Raw genomic sequence first — 12,012 nt, 5'->3', positions numbered from 1 at the left:
ATTTTCAGATAGTCACAAATCCTGCTAAAATAAAAGGCACTGAGCTCCCCCTCCACGCCGCGGGTGCCTCGAGACGTGAAGTTTGAAAATTCTGGGCTCCCTATTTACAGTTACAGCTGCATTTCCCGAGCGGATTGTGCCGTGACGGCTGAACCCTGCAAATGTCACCGGGCCGGCTCGGGCAGGGCGCAGCAGCAGCAGCAGAGCCATTGTTGCTGGGGCCCGGAGGGAGGAGGTGCCGCCGAGGCAGATGGGGACCGCGGTAATGCGGAGCTCCCCGGGGACAGCCCGGGCAGGGGCTCCGCCAGCACCACCTGCCTCCCCGGGGCTGCGGCGGGCGCTCGGGGGGCTCCCCTGCTGCAGGGACACGGGGCCATTGTGCTGCCCTCCACGCGTGTGCCACCCCCCAGTGCATGGCACGGGGGGCCCTGCGTGCCACCCCCCAATGCATGGCACGGGGGTGTCACACGTGTCACTCCACACAGCCTGGCAGGGCCCGTCCCCCCAGGTGGCTGGCAGAGGGGTTCCTGCTCATGGCGCATTTGAGGGTGCTCCAGCCCCAGTGCCACCCACCCTGGCAGCAGTGCAGCTACTTGGTTCGTGTGTCCCGTGAGGAAGAGGGAGCACACAGAGACATGCTGGGCTTCTGTGGTTTCAAGACAACGTTAAGAACCTTCAGCCCTTCTCTCCTGCTAATGTTACTAATAACCTCCATATTGTCATCTATCTTACCTGAGCTAACAGTTTATAAACCGCCACCTGCAGCTTGTCCCTTATAGTTTATTAACATACACTAATAAACAGTATGCTTCACTCCCACTGTGCTGCCAAGTGAAGCCAGTCAGAATAACTGCATTAGCTTTACTGTTCTTTCTCAGCACATTTTTCCCACATGGGAACAATTAGGACAAACTCCCTCCAGATTATATTTTGAGATCCATCATATTTGCAGGAAAATAATAATAATAATAATAATCTTTTTCACAAATGCATCTGTAGGCATCTACAGAAAATTAACCTGACTGACGTTACCAAAAGTGATAGGTTCTTAATCTCCTCAGCAGTTCCTCTGCATGGAAAGGGTTAATGCTCCCCAGGCTCTGACTTACACCTATTATGCTCAAGTTTAAAAATAAGATGTGAAAGATGCATTATATAAGGCCAGTACTGCTATCCTGCCCATCTCCTATTTTGGAATTAAAGATCATCATTGCTCACATCAAAGGGGCTGGGTGAGAATAAAAGAAAAGACAGGAACAATGAAAATAGCTACCCGACACGAACCAGATCAAAGGACCAGGCACAGAAAATGAAGAGCTAGGGGGTCCTTTAATTACTGTCCACATCCTTCAAGTCATGTGGTGAGAAAGAAGGGAAAAAAGTTTTGAAGGCCACTGGGTTTTGTCTTGCTGTGGCTCCTGTTTCCACAGTCTGTGCCAGTTCCCTACAAACTGCTCTGCTTTTTATTTTTTTAAATTTTTTTTCTTCATTTTATTAAAGTCAAATAGGACTCCTGGACTCCAAAACTCCTCCCTTATGCCAGGAGGAGGAGAGGGAGGAGGGGTAAGAGGGGCAGTAGTACAGATAGTCTGTAGCAATTGCCTGAAACAATTTCAGGAGGACTGCTCCAGGCAGCGCCCCGGGAGCTGCTTTGGGAAGGAGAGCTCTGGCTACCTGAGGCTAGTCTTTATTTGCCGGCCTCCCGGGTTGAGAAAACTTCAAATTCACATAGGGCACTGCTCCATGGGGCAGCAGATCAAACCTGGCTACTAGCTGTTTGAGCTCAGCAGCAGAAAAAAGGATTGCTCTGGGACTGAGCATAAGTAGAAGCATGATTAAACTTCAAACATACACCCCCCCCCCTTTTTTTTTTATACACAGCAGACAGTTATGGCTAATATTTCGATTTGGACTTTAAAAATACGCTGCAAATAACTTACTCCAGCCTGCTGGCTGTGGGCTTAAAAATAATAAAAATTTAAACTAGCTGTATTATTGCAATGAAGTCAAATGTTCATATTTACATATCATGGATCATTAAGGGACTGTCAAGTTATTTAAAAGGATCTCCTTTTATTTAACTCTCAAGATTAAAATTCAGATATTTGACCATTGACTGTAGTGACACATCATACCATTTACTTCCTTCTATTTATACTTCAAATAATGTGAGAAAAATGTGGTACATTTCTCTCTAATTACTCCTGACTTATGTTTCACAGAATCACAGAATAGCCAGGGTTGGAAGGGACCTCTGGAGATCATCTAGTCCAACCCCTGAATGTTTATTTTTAAAAAGACAGAATAAAACATGTCATAAGGAAGCAATAGAATAGGGATTCAAAAATTGATGGGGAAGAAACTGACCAACCTTTCTAGGAAATAATAATGCTTTGCTCTAATAAAAATATTCTGGAAAAGAAAAGCCCTGGGATGTTCCCAAGAAATTGTATTTGCTAGTATAGATGTGAGCAGTGGACACAGACAGAAGTCACTGAAGAGGAAAATGCCTTCCTGTCTCAGGTCAGTTTGCTTGGGTTTATGCTGTATGCCAAACGAGAGCACGAAAAGCATTCAAACACAATTTCATAGACTTTGAAGAAGGAAGCTCCTATCACCAAGACAACATCTAGAATAGGGGAACATAGGATACAAAGGCATACTTCTTTCCATCCTATTTACAGCTTGGAAACTGTAGACAAGCAGTAAAGATGATCTTTCAAGAGGCAATTTAGCCTCCAAACTCCAATGAGTGCCAAGTTACTTCATCTTATTTCTGATGAAAGTTGCCTCCATCTCTTCCTGCTCTTGGACACTAACATGCAGGGAACAGCCGTTCTCAGGAGGCCAGCTGAGGACTAAATTAAGCAGATATAGACTACAAAGCTGCTTTCCAAAGTGGGCATCATGCCTAGGCTCTACATCTGAGCAGTATGCTAGGTACGCGTACCAAGTTCAGTTAGCTGTCTTGCAAACATCCGCCGTGGGAACCATGCCCAAACAAGCCTTCAAAGCTACCGGGGCTCTGGTGGGATCAGCACCACAGCAGTGGGACTGGGACATTTGCCTCCTTGTTACAGGTCTCAAAGTACCACATGATCCATTTAGATACTCTTTTGATTGAGAGAGCTTCCCTTTTGGGCTTAGCCCCAAATGCCAAGAACAGATGAGATGGTTTAAGAAATTCTCCAGGTAAAACATGAAAAGGATGCTTAAGATCCAGCTTCTGACGAATAGCTGCACTCAGGGAGCCACAAGGGCTAGGGAAATAAACATGGTCAATTAAATGAACTGATTGAAAAGAAATCAGAGAACCCTCTGGGGAAAATCTGACATGTGGTCATACAGCCACTGCAATTTTTTTGGAAAGTGGTAAATGGGGCAAAAGCTGGGAAGAACTGGAGTGCCTTACACATTTGGCAAAAGGTGGTTGTCAAAGAAGGGCATAATCTTTAAAGGAAATAAAATACAAAGAAACATCCATGATGGGTTCAAAAGGAGGCTCAACTAGCTCACTCAAAGCCTCTTGAAACCTCAGCACTGAGTAGAGAACTCTACCGGGAAAATACAGAAAAGGCTCTTCAGCAAATATTCTGTCCTTTCCATGGACTGCCCCACAAAATGCACTGGTAGATGCTGGGAAATCTTCCAAAACATTCCAAGATGAATTAACATGAAGGAATTAATTGGAGTGCAAACTAATAAGAATGGTGCAGAATAAGACTCATTTTCTTTTATCTCATTAAAAAAATACTTACATGCTCATTCATGGGAGGAATAATTTACTAATAGTTGAGCTATTTACGATGCATTTGTTCAGACAAGCTCAACAGACAGTGGGATCACCAACAGGACTGCCAGAAGTTAAAGACCTTCATGGGGAGCTACCTCCACTTTGTGTCTTGCCTTTGCATCTTTGAAAATCCAATGCTGATGCTGCCCAAGCCGTAGTGTGCTTTGTCTGGGCCCTGAGCTCAAGCTCAGATCGAACTGGAGCAGGCTGAGCACACATTCTCTCCTAGATAAGTAGTCTGGAAAGGCCATAAATGTCAATGCAGGCTGTTGAGACAATGCCAGCATATCTAAAAATCAGAATAATGAGCTCAAGCTGCCGTCACTAGGAGCATGTGTGCCTTTTCCTGTTTCACTTCTGGAAACCCATGGGTATTCCTGCAAAGGGAGGGACATCCTAAAGTGGTTGCTGACTCTAATCCAAGAGAAGGGCATCTTGCAAAGCTAGTTGAGTTATTAGCCAGGAACTCAAGCAACATTTGCTGTCGGGATTGAGGAATTCTTATTTTGCCTATGGAAGTCAATCACCTGATTCTCATCTAACTTTGCTAGAACACAGCACTACTCATTAAGCCTTTTCAACCTGCACAAGAAACAAAACTCAAAGTTCACATTTTCTTTTTCCTCAGAAGGTTCAATCACAGAGTAATTTAGTTTGGAAAGGACATATGGAGATCACCTCTATATAAACTGTTTCTCAAAGTCTTGTATTTTACTACCAGAAGAATGTCACCAGTCATTTTCAATAACTTTTTTTTTTGAGGATGCTTTACCAAAAAATTTCTCTAATAGGATGGAAGCCCATCTCTCACTGGGTAGAGAAGACACTACCTGTCCATGCTTCCTAGAAGCAGGACATTTGCTTTCTGCATCTATTTCTACGACAATGTCTCAGGGAAATCATGAGACAGCCATCAATGTTGGAAAAGAAAGCAGAACTGCCAGGCCAAAAGCATAGGAAAGTAAAATCAAGTAGATGCATTTCTGCCTTCTAGTAAGTTTTGGACTTTTTTAAGAAGTGGAAGATACTGTCCTCTGCTGAAGTTGTTCATTTCATCTTACATTTCCCACGTCTTCTTCTGAGTCAACTATCTTAGCCTGTGTGTTTCACTTTAGTTGCTGCTTCCAGATCCACTCTACCTTTTACCAGGCCATTCCCCTCCTTCTCTCCCCATGCTTTTTCAACATTTCTCATCTTTCTCCTGGCAGTTCCCACCCTGACTCACATCCTCTGCCCCATTTCCAGTCCTGTCACTCTAACCTTCCTTTAGAACACAATCCGTCAGCTTCCCCGATTTCAAGACCTTGCTTACCCTCTTTCCATCCTTTCTACATTTCTGTCATCTCCATGGTCAGAGCATATATGTCCATCCCTTCCTGAAGTCATTAACTTTCCTTGCCAACTGTTTTGTCCACCAGCTCTGTAAACCCAAGACCAGGGACAATGGAGGCTATAAAAGCAATATAAAAGAGAGCATCAATGCATGACAATGGAGAGACTGCTGCCTACATAATGAAGATCTGGGGAAAAAACCCCAAAAACCAAAAACTGTCAAAATTACCAGACCTAGATGAATTTACACACATTCAAAGATTAGTGGGAAAATGTTAAAGATTATGTGCTTCAGAAAGGCACTATTGCTCAGCTAACACTCCTTAAACCTGGCACTACCAGAGCTGAAAGAACAATTTCACAAGTCTCCTGCACACTTGAATACAACTAAAAGACAAAGCAGAACTCTGTTGCTTCTTAATGGCTATACACACTGCTCCAGTGTTCACATGGCTACCTCAACATAAAGTACCTGATGCCTTACTGAACTTGCCTACTTGTCCTGTATGAGACACAGTCATACTGATCACTTTTGTGAGACAGGTTTTCTCAAAACCTTGAAGTTTTTCAAGGTTTTTTTCATTTTTAAAGATTCCTTTGAGCTCCTAATGCAACTACAAACCTGATGAAATCTGCTGCCAATCTGATCATTTCCCTTTGAGTTTAACTTGGATATATTCCTGTATGCCTCTACAGAATCAACTTAAAATAACCTGGTGAATTTCCGCCTTATTCTCCAGGGCAGGTATAGTGTTCTAGCTGTGACTTGAGTGAAGCTCTGTGAATTATACGGCAAGAACAACCCCATTGTCAGAGCAGTCACCTGAAAATCACGCTAATACCTTAGTGATGCTCTGGTAGTAAGTGTAACATACACCCAGGAATGGAAAAAGACCTGGGCTGCATGGCCACACAGGCCTGTACAAAAGTAGGGAAAAGGAAATGCTCCAGGAAAAGCAGGAGTTGTTTCACTCACAAATATCCCGAGTTCTTAACAAAGGGATAGAAATCATTTTGGTAATGCTTCCCTCTCCATTCTTCCCTTTTCTGCTCCCTCCATGCTGACATTTCCTCTCTTGCTGCCACTTCCCAAGCAGCTGCTACCCTGTAACTACTCTCCTACCTTCACTGCTTTGAGAATTCACCCAAAGTGTGTCCTTTTTCTCCCATTGTACATTTAAAACCTAGGATGTGGCAAAACAAGCATACAGGTCTGTTTCCCAGCAAACTAACATCTTTAAGGTATCTTAACTTGCCCTGGTATTTGCAGGCTGTCCCTCAGCATCCTTCCCTCTGTGTCCTCAGAGGTACCAGCCCCGCTGTGTTCCCAACACGGTGCCAGCCACCTGCTTCCCACCCCTGCCACCACTGACTCCTGCCTCACCTCACCTTCCCCTCCACCACCCCCTGCAGCCCCTGGCCCCTCTGCACCCCCCAGACACGCGGGTGGGGCAGGAGAGCAGTCCCACCTCAGCATGGGCAGCGCAGCGCGTCCGTCCCGCTGCGGTGGCTGGGCTGTGCCTGCGCCTCGCACGCCGCGCTGGAGGTGACACAACACAGGAAAACCGACAGCCACCAATGCGCCTGGGCCCGCGAGAGCACAGCCAGCCATGCTCTTTGTTTCGATTTTAGGTTCAAACCTGCCCCCTTTTCATTTCAGGAGTTGGTTCGTGAGAGGCCAGCTCCTCCAGCTGCCTGTGACTGCCAGCACCCTACAGACTTGGTCACACTCTAAAACTCAACATTGCATCAGCACAGGAGTAATTTTTTAAATCTTTCCAGCAGAAGCTGGTTTTGTCCTTTCCCCACACCCCTCCCAGTCAGGGCTGGTGGCTCAGCCCAGAGAGTGTTCAGTGCCAGCACAGGCTGCCAGCAGCCCCGCTGGCAGCAATGGGCCTTAGCATAGAGGAGCACAGAGGTGGGCAGGTGCTGAGTGGGTGCACCTTATCTCTATGAATTTTACTCACTTGTATCTATCCAAATGACCTCACAGTACTTTTGCTTTGGCAGTTGTTCTCCACATTGCTGTCAGCACTTCTGAGATCGACAAGCTGAGCACACTGGCCAGGCTGGGAGGAGGATGAAAGGGGTGCTACCAAGCACTGGCCTAGTCTAAAAACATCTGACTGCCTAGGAGCATTTCAGCGGCTGTACGTAAGGAAGACAAGGACAGTATCACCTGCCAGTCATACCACAGGAGCTAAAAAGACAAGACCACATTACAGCTGGGGGTTTAATTATACTGGAACCTGAAACGTCAAAGAGGGGAGGTTGGCAACAGTAACCCAGTAGGCTCTCTAACCTATAAGGAAAAAGAAAAAGCTCTTCTTTTTCCACGCAAGGTGTCTCTAAACTGAGCCATAGTTGACCAGCAATGGTTGTTCTGGCATTAGGCCAAAGTTTTTACATGGTTCCTTCAAGAAAGTCATCTTTCTTCACAGCTGACTTGTCCCTTTCACAACCAGTGGTCATGACAAGGCAGATTACCAGCTCTTACAGCAGAGGAGACCTATTAGTCTGTTTGATAAGGTATCAGGATACCCTGCTCCTGCCCAAACAGACAGCAAATGTTCCACCCTTTCATTAGTTGGGAAGAAATCCCATTAATCTGGCCCACACATAAAGAAATCTTCTGTTGTCATTCTGAGGAAAACATGGCAGAGCTCTAGTGAAAATCCCAACTTATTAATGATTAGATAAACCACAGTGTCTTACCTCAATAAGGCCCATTCATTTTCCTAGCACATCCATACATACACTTGTTCCAGGATGGGATCCAACAAAATCACTGCAAAAGTGGGTTGATTAATTTTTATTTCCCAGGTTAGGGCTGGGTGTTTTTTTTTCCTAGCCAACGTTTGATCTCTCTGGCACTACAATACTGCTTGCCTGCCCACCCTACACAATGCCTATATGGGAAGAAGAATACACTGCTAGAGCTTGCAAGGTTCATTTAAGATACACAATACGCTAATACAGTCTGTTAAGCCTTAGAGAATGATTTTTAAAACAAGCAAAGAAATGTCCTCCACTAAAGAAAGAAAACTCTAATGTGTGGAAAAAATGCCAGTTTAGGTCTGTGGTGTCATGGTCCACAGGGGAGGCTTTTCCACCCTCAATACTAATTATGTGCTGGGCAAGATACAGCAGTATACATTAAGCACTATATCTGATCAAGCAGAAGACTTTTTTTAATGGTTTACTAGCTATTAGGTATCCTGCACTCTACACGCTGTGCTGACATAAGATTTTACTGCTTGCAGATGCAATTGCCAAAGACTAAAAGGTTTTATTTTCTCAAACCACACAAACTATATTACTACTCCTGAATGCTATATTAGGGGGAATCCCCTTAAAAGAGAAGAAAAATTTCTGGCTGGCAAGTTGCTAGCAAAAAAGATCCAAACTGGCTAAACTAAACCTGCAAAGCAACCGATACAAAAATATAAATGGCATCAATCTCCGTCTTCCTCTACATCTATCTTGAGCTCTGGGGTATGGTGTTATGGCGGGGAGCAGAAGAGAAAGAAGGGCTGCAGAAATGCCCAATGTGCGGACACTGCACAACTCAGTCCCCTGACAAACCCCTTCTCTGGTGTCACTATCTGCTGGCTTTGTGGGCAAAATTGACTGCTGGTCGCTGGTAGCCAGCTCACACAGCCTGGCGACCTGAAAAGGCCATTGATTTTCCCTGTCCTTAAGAGCACGCTCTGCTGAGCTTGGAGGCGTGTGCTCGTAACTTTAAGGGGGTGCGTTTTGTTTAATCGTGCCTTTTCTTGGCCTGAATTTCCCCCAAAAAGCTGAAGAGGGCATGTGCTTATTATCTTTTAGTGCAGCATGTGCTCGGTGCAACCTGAGCTCTTCGGATACTTCGGTCTGAAAATTAGAAAAAAAAAAAATTAATTGCGAGGAAAAACAAGGCTGCTCTGCGACTTTGATTCAATCAATTACCATTATCTTCCAGCGCAGCCCTCCCCGCCGCCCCCGGACCAGTTGTGTTTAACTTTCTTTGCCAGTCGCGGCCCCGCAGCGCGCTGGCGGAGCGGCGCTGCCGGCTGGCTCCCGCGCGGGGCTCTTATCAGCCGCTCCCAGTCAGCGCCGGCCCCGCACAGCTGGCAGGGACCCCCTCCGTCCCCCGCGTTATCTGCCAGCGCAGCCCCGGCCGGCCGGGGAGGGGCCCGCGGCCGCTCCCGGCCTCCCCGCCGCCCCCGGCCGGGCCCGGCTCTGCCGCCGGCCGCCCCGCTCCCGCCGAGCCTCCTCCGGCGAGCCCGAGCCGTCTGAAGAGAGGCAGGAACAAAACCGCAAATTTAGATTAATAAAGCATTTGTTGATTCTACAGAAACTTAGCAGGCCCCTAAGAAATCCACCAGAGACCTGTGCAGCTCCAGTAATTTTCTGTTATATTATCTTTCTTGTAAAATACTTCCCCAGACAGAGCCCCCAAAGGGGCTCAAATATCACTGTGACTAACCGAAATCAATGTGCACTCACCTATTGACATTTTTACATAGTTTTTGGATTTAGTATCCGGCCCAAAACACAATCAAATCTTCTGCCAAGGAAATAACAGGCACTTAGCTAGTCAGCTATTAGTGTTACAAAGGAAAAAATGTGGGCACCCAAGGGAGATGGGAGAGACGGCATTGACGTCAGGGGTAATTGGGTGTCTGAGAGAAATTGCCAACGGCTGGCCAAAACCCCCAGAGGCCCACACAAAGCCGAGCTGCAACTCTAATAAAGGAAAGTAAATTCTAGAAAGGGGCTTTGCTGCAAAGAAGCCTAGCAGGAACCAAAAATATCTCCCACATACACAAACACATACACACAAAAAATACAAAATACGTTTAGGAGCTCTCTTTCGCACATCTGGTTTAAGCTAAAGTGCTTTCTACTTTTTTCTTTTTTTTTTTTTCCAGGACCACATGGATTTTTATGTTGTACCGTATGTTCAACATCTATTTTTATGAACAGAATTCAGGGCTTTAAAGAAACTTATTTTTAATCATGTGGCTTTAAACTGCAATCTCTCTGGCACCCACTCTGGCACCATTAAAAACAGTTTGGTCTTTTCTTTAAAAATCCCTGAACTTCCAAGAAGAATGCCAAGCACAGTGGAGCCATTGGAGGGCCATGGCTAAGGAGCTGTCCGACTGGTAAATCTGTATTTGCACACCCAACACCTCTTCATCACCTGTACCTACCCGTACGTTTCACTGACAAAACTCCCTTCCCACTCCCTCCTCCCCTAATGCAGGAAACCTGAGAGAAAAGATTTCAGATCAGACAAACTGGGCAGAGTTTAGGGAGGACCTGTAGGCTGTAGTCTGTTCTTTCCATTCATCCAGATCCCTGTCATACCAATATAGACCCACTGTTTCCTAGCACTCCACCACAGATGAAGAATAAAGTGGATTTGGTCAGTTCTTACTTGCCAATGTGTCTTCATCCCCCTTCTCCTCCCCCCCAGACTTCTATTATATGCCTCACACAATAAGACTAAAACATCTCATCACTAAATGCATTGTAAAACTCAGATTGGTATTTTCCAGCATGATAAACTGCTTTGTGTCTTCTACACTAAATGCAAAAATGCTTTTTTAATAGGTAATTTGGAGTTTCAGCAAAGTTTCAAGAATAACAAGATGATCAAGAACTTAATAGGTTCAAACGTGCTGTTACACCTAGCTGTATCCCCCATCATAACTATCATCATCTGGAATCTGTGGGGGTCCCTGTAAGCCCATCAAGTGAGTGTTAACAATTTCACTTACAAGCTGCCCCTCCACCCAACCAAAGAGCAGAGGAGGTAGAATCAGGTTAGAAAGAGGCTGAGGTACAAACAAAATGGCCACACACAAAGCACAAAGGGCTCCTTAAGCACCACAGCACCAAGGGCATAAAGAACTCTTTAACAATACACATATAAAATAGAGCTAAGTTTGAAAAGATCAGAAGTGCTTGATCGTAAAATTGCATTGCAGAGAACAAAATGATTATTGCTCTCAGAGAAGGAAGAAGGCTATTAACACAAAGAAACTCTCTAAGAAATGTAAATACAAAAACCTACACAGAAAGCAGATGCAAAAAAAAAAAATCCCAGACCTTGGGATGTAAAGGTGAAATTTCTTCATCTCTTGATGGTGAGCCCAAGTCTTGCAGAGGATGCCATTCATATGGAAGAGGGTCTGGAAAGGGGAACATGGGCCAGTAGGGCAAAAGGGGAGTGGTGTGGGGGGAGAGCATCTCCACTACCTCCATTATTTCTTGATGGCAAATCCACAACCATTGCTCAGGCCTCCAAGTGTTAGATGGAAGAGGCAGGCATTCTTCCCCCTTCACTTTCTACAGCGCTTACAGTTCACCAGAGAAAGGGCAATTAAAACCACTGGACTGACTCAGTAATATCAAGTCCCTGACAGCACCATCAGAAACACTCAGCAAGTAGTTTCTATCCTGAAGTTCACATACTTAACAGTTTTATTGTGCAAATATTGCAATGAGAGCTTTTTTCAGAATTCTACCCTAATTTTTAAGAAAATATAAGAACACATCCTGTGGCAAAGTAAGTACAGGAGCATGACATATGAATTAAATTATTCACCCCAAAGCACAAAAAAAGCAGCGTCTCCTTTATGCTCAATTAAAGCAGTATATGAGTAATAAATGCAAAATGCCATAATATTAAATATTTGTATCTAGATAATCTTACAAAGCCTCCTACTGCTGCCTCAAATCTAATACACTCTAATATTAAAACTTTCAATTTAATTTTTCTCAGTTGTGTTGTCTTTGATTAACCAGGGAAAATGTGAAAGGGTTTCCCTTGACAGGCAGTTTCTTCATGGATATACCCATGCACAGAAAGATCTAATTCTCCTGTACAGCAG

At 44.9% G+C, this 12,012-nt stretch overlaps 1 protein-coding gene across 4 annotated transcripts in view; it reads right to left on the bottom strand.

Annotated features, from left to right (window-relative positions):
- Window positions 1-12,012, bottom strand: part of ZNF423 (zinc finger protein 423) — a 224,111-nt gene that overhangs the window by 124,339 nt on the left and 87,760 nt on the right. Inside the window, exon 2 of one of the 4 annotated variants that reach the window (XM_084214898.1) lies at window positions 7,841-7,913. The exons of 2 other annotated variants lie outside the window; for them this stretch is intronic. The gene's annotated coding sequence lies outside the window, so the exon portion shown is untranslated. Of the gene's footprint in view, window positions 1-7,840; window positions 7,938-12,012 lie in introns of those variants that run through there. One more of the 4 variants, XM_084214899.1, reaches the window with a different exon arrangement.

This window comes from Fringilla coelebs (genome assembly GCF_963513975.1).
Source record: "Fringilla coelebs genome assembly, chromosome: 14".
Classification (NCBI taxonomy): Eukaryota; Metazoa; Chordata; class Aves; order Passeriformes; family Fringillidae; genus Fringilla; species Fringilla coelebs.
The sequence above is the reverse complement of the archived record's forward strand: the minus strand, read 5'-3'. Positions and strand labels throughout refer to the sequence as shown.